The 5392-nt window shown below is 35.5% G+C and overlaps 1 non-coding gene across 1 annotated transcript; it reads right to left on the reverse strand.

Annotated features, from left to right (window-relative positions):
- Positions 1–5042: 5042 nt before the first annotated feature.
- Positions 5043–5150, reverse strand: LOC112761069 (small nucleolar RNA R71). Its single transcript, XR_003181480.1, has one exon. It is a non-coding gene; the product is annotated as a small nucleolar RNA R71 (small nucleolar RNA).
- Positions 5151–5392: the final 242 nt, after the last annotated feature.

Consider the following 5392-nt stretch of genomic DNA (forward strand, 5'->3'; position numbering starts at 1 on the left):
AGGTCCTCTCAGGTTCAGAATCAAAGGAAGTTGAAGCCCCGCTTCTTCTCCCTGTCATACAACCAACAAGGCACAAGCAAGGAAATAGATGCAGAAAGTACTCTTGTTAAAATTGCTGTTAGTGTGAGTGATGCAATATATCAAACAGATAGTGGGTTAGTGAACTGAATGGTAAATAACTAAGAAAAAGGAGTAGGGGGAAGGGAGGAAAATAACTAAAACTGAAAGTAATTAACTCAAACAGAAATTTAAATCAAATAAAAGAAAAATGCTCAATCTAGTTATCCTCCAATTTAGTCATTGTTGATACAAAATCAATCCCAGGCAACAGCGCCATAAACTTGATAGCATGGAAACTTGTTTCTCAACAATTTTCCTTCGGCAAGTATACCGAATTTTCGTCAAGTAAAAACTCACAATAGAGTGAGGTCGAATCCCACATGGATTGATTGGTCAAGCAACTTTAATTAGAGGAATGTTCTAGTTGAGCGAAGCAGATTTTGGTTTGAGAGTTGCAGGAAATTAAATGGCGAGAAAGTAAATAGCAGAAAATGTAAATGCTGGAAGTAAAGAGCTGAAAGTAAATGACGGAAAGTAAATTGCAGAATTGTAAATGGGAATGGGGAAGATACTCATTAAAGTAAATTGCAGAAATTAAAGAGAATGGGTAAGATCAGAAATGGGGATTCATTGGGCTTAGGAGATGTTGCATTCTCCGGATCAAGTTCATTTTCATCTCTTCCTCAATCAATGCATTCATTGATCTCCTTGGCAATCTTAGGTGATCGAATTCCAATTCCTTGGTAATTGATGAGCGGATAATTTATACGCTTTTTGGCATTGTTTTTAGTATGTTTTTAGTAGGATCTAGTTACTTTTAGGGATGTTTTCATTAGTTTTTATGTTAAATTCACATTTCTGGACTTTACTATGAGTTTGTGTGTTCTTCTGTCATTTCAGGTATTTCCTGGCTGAAATTGAGGGACTTGAGCAGAAATCAGATTCAGAGGTTGAAGAAGGACTGCTGATGCTGTTGGATTCTGACCTCCCTGCACTCAAAGTGGATTTTCTGGAGCTACAGAACTTGAAATGGTGCGCTTCCAATTGCGTTGGAAATTAGACATCCAGGGCTTTCCAGAAATATATAGTAGTCCATACTTTGGCCAAGAATAGACGACGTAAACTGGCGTTCAACGCCATCTTTCTGCCCAAATCTGGCGTCCAGCGCTAGAAAAGGAGCCAAAACCAGAGTTGAAAGCCCAAACTGGCACAAAAGCTGGCGTTCAACTCCAAGAAGGACCTCTACACGTGCAAACTCAAGCTCAGCCCAAGCACACACCAAGTGGGCCCCGAAAGTGGATTTATGCATCAATTACTTACTTCTGTAAACCCTAGTAGCTAGTTTATTATAAATAGGACCTTTTACTATTGTATTAGATATCTTTGATCAGTTGTATGCTATCTTAGATCACGTTTGAGGGCTGGCCTCTCGGCCATGCCTGGACATTCACTTATGTATTTTTAATGGTAGAGTTTCTACACTCCATAGATTAAGGTGTGGAGCTCTGCTGTTCCTCAAAGATTAATGCAAAGTACTACTGTTTTCTATTCAATTCATCTTGTTTAGCTTCTAAGATATTCATTCGTATTTCAATCTGAATGTGATGAACGTGACAATCATCATCATTCCCTATGAACACGTGCCTGACAACCACTTCCGTTCTACCTTCGACTGAATGAGTATCTCCTAGATCTCTTAATCAGAATCTTCATGGCGTAAGCCAGAATGATGGCGGCATTCAAGAGAATCTGGAAGGTCTAAACCTTGTCTGTGGTATTCCGAGTAGGATTCAATGTATGAATGACTGTGACGAGCTCCAAACTCGCGATTGCTGGTCGTTAGTGACAGACGCAAAAGGATAGTAAATCCTATTCCAGCATGATCGAGAACCGACAGATGAATAGCCGTGCTGTGACAGGGTGCGTTGACCATTTTCACTGAGAGGATAAGATGAAGCCATTGGCAAGGGTGATGCCTCCAGACGATTAGCCGTGCCGTGACAGGGCATTTGGATCATTTTCCCGAGAGAAGACGGAAAGTAGCCATTGACAATGGTGATGTATCACATAAAGCCAGCCATGGAAAGGAGCAAGACTGATTGGAAGAAGATAGCAGGAAAGCAAAGGTTCAGAGGAACGAAAGCATCTCCATTCGCTTATCTGAAATTCTCACCAATGAATTACATAAGTATTTCTATCCCTATTTTATTATATTATTTTCAAAAACTCCATAACCATTTGATATCCGCCTGACTGAGATTTACAAGGTGACCATAGCTTGCTTCATACTGACAATCTCCGTGGGATTCGACCCTTACTCACGTAAGGTATTACTTGGACGATCCAGTGCACTTGCTGGTTAGTTATGCGAAGTTGTGAAGATATGTTTAGACCAGGGTTCTGTGCATCCGTTTTTGGCGCCGTTGCCGGGGATTGTTTGAGTTTTCGGCAAGCTTTTGGTCCGGTAACATCAGTGCCAAGTTTGATCCGGCAACAACACCAAGTTTTTGGCGCCGTTGCCGGGGATTGTTCGAGTTTGGACATCTGACGGTTCATCTTGTTGCTCAGATTGGGTAACTTTCTTTTTGTTTTGTTTTCAAAAATTTTTCAAAAATCTTTCAAAAAAAAAAATTTTCTTTTGTTTTCGAAAAAAAAAATATTAATTAATAATAAAAATAATGTTTTCAAAAATAAATTATTCTATGGCTTCAAAATTTTTAAGAATGAATTCTAGTGTTTCATGAAGCATGTGAAACCTAGCTGGCTGCAAAGTCATGTCTAAATTCTTTTGGACTGAGGCTTCCAAACCATCAGCATAGAGGCAAGTTACATATTTGATAAGTAATGAGCAGTATATTCTGATATCTTGCTGAAGCTTGGCTGGCCATTGGCCATGTCTAGTGTTTTGGACCGGAGCTTTCATTGAAAGCTTGGCTGGCTAGTGAGCCATGTATAATTCCTGGACTGAAGCTTTAGACTAAGAATGCAAGATTCCTGGAATTCATATTAAAAATTTTGGAATTCTTATTTTCCTTTTTCAATTAATTTTCGAAAAAATCCAAAAAATTAGAAAATAATAAAAATCAAAAATATTTTTGTGTTTCTTGTTTGAGTCTTGAGTCATGTTATAAGTTTGGTGTCAATTGCATGTGCATCTTGCATTTTTCAAAAATTTCATGCATTCATAGTGTTCTTCATGATCTTCAAGTTGTTCTTGGTAAGTCTTCTTGTTTGATCTTGATGATTTTTTGTTTTGTGTTGTATGGTGTTTTTCATATGCATTCTTGAATTCTTAGTGCCTAAGCATTAAAGATTTCTAAGTTTGGTGTCTTGCATGTTTTCTTTGCATTAAAAATTTTTCAAAAATATGTTCTTGGTGTTCATCATGATCTTCATAGTGTTCTTGGTGTTCATCTTGACATTCATAGCATTCTTGCATGCATCACCTGTTTTGATCTAAAATTCTCATGCATTGCATCATTTTTCTTGTTTCTTTCTCTCATCATTAAAAAATTCAAAAATAAAAAAAATATCTTTCTCTTTTTCTCTCATCAAATTCGAAAATTTGAGTTGACTTTTTCAAAAATTTTTTAAATCAAGTTGTTTCTTATGAGTCAAATCAAATTTTCAATTTGAAAATCTTATCTTTTTCAAAATCTTTTTCAAAAATCAAATCTTTTTCAAATCTCTTAGTTATTTTCGAAAATTCCAAAAATAATTTTCAAAAATATTTTTCTTATTTTTATATCAAATTTTCGAAAATAACAATAACAATTAATGTTTTGATTCAAAAATTTCAAGTTTGTTACTTGCTTGTTAAGAAAGATTCAAACTTTAAGTTCTAGAATCATATTTTGTGATTTCTTGTGAATCAAGTCATTAATTGTGATTTTAAAAATAAAATCTTTTTCAAAACTAACTTCAATCATATCTTTTCAAAAATATCTTCTCATCTTATCTTTTTCAAAAATTTGATTTCAAAATATCTTTTCTAACTTCCTAACTTCTTATCTTTTCAAAATTTGTTTCAAATAACTAACTAACTTTTTGTTTGTTTCTTATCTTTTTCAAAACTACCTAACTAACTCTCTCTCTCTAATTTTCAAAAATATCTTCCCCCTTTTTCAAAATTTCTTTTTAATTAACTAATTATTTTAATTTTTAAAATCTTAAATTTCGAAAATTACTAACATTTTTCAAAAACTATTTTCAAAAATCACTAACTCTTTTTCAAAAATTATTTTCAAAAATTCCTTTTCTATCATCTCCCTCTATTTATTTATTCATCTACTAACATCTCTTCCTCACACCACCAAAAATCCGAACCCTCTCTTTCTCTGAGTTCAGATTTTTTCTTCTTTTCTTCTACTAACACAAGGACCTCTATATTGTGGTATAAATGATCCATATTATTATTATTTTTTTTTTTGTACCCTCTTCTTTGTCATATGAGCAGGAGTAAGGACAAGAATATTCTTGTTGAAGCAGAACCAGAACCTGAAAGGATTCTGAAGAGAAAATTAAGAGAAGCTAAATTACAACAATCCAGAGATAACCTTTCTGAAATTTTCGAACAGGAAGAGGAGATGGCAGCCGAAAATAATAATAATGCAAGGAGGATGCTTGGTGACTTTACTGCACCTAATTCCAATTTACATGGAAGAAGCATCTCCATTCCTGCCATTGGAGCAAACAACTTTGAGCTGAAAGCTCAATTAGTTTCTCTGATGCAGCAGAACTGCAAGTTTTATGGACTTCCATATGAAGATCCTTTTCAGTTCTTAACTGAATTCTTGCAGATATGTGATACTGTTAAGACTAATGGAGTAGATCCTGAAGTCTATAGGCTCATGCTTTTCCCTTTTGCTGTAAGAGACAGAGCTAGAATATGGTTGGACTCTCAACCTAAAGATAGCCTGAACTCTTGGGATAAGCTGGTCACGGCTTTCTTAGCCAAGTTCTTTCCTCCTCAAAAGCTAAGCAAGCTTAGAGTGGATGTTCAAACTTTCAAACAGAAAGAAGGTGAATCCCTCTATGAAGCTTAGGAAAGATACAAATAGTTGACCAAAAAGTGTCCTTCTGACATGCTTTCAGAATGGACCATCCTGGATATATTCTATGATGGTTTATCTGAGCTATCAAAGATGTCACTAGACACTTCTGCAGGTGGATCCATTCACCTAAAGAAAACGCCTGCAGAAGCTCAAGAACTCATTGACATGGTTGCTAATAACCTGTTCATGTACACTTCTGAGAGGAATCCTGTGAATAATGGGACACCTATGAAGAAGGGAGTTCTTGAAGTTGATACTCTGAATGCCATATTGGCTCA

This window comes from Arachis hypogaea, chromosome 16, assembly GCF_003086295.3.
Source record: "Arachis hypogaea cultivar Tifrunner chromosome 16, arahy.Tifrunner.gnm2.J5K5, whole genome shotgun sequence".
In the NCBI taxonomy this organism is placed as follows: Eukaryota; Viridiplantae; Streptophyta; class Magnoliopsida; order Fabales; family Fabaceae; genus Arachis; species Arachis hypogaea.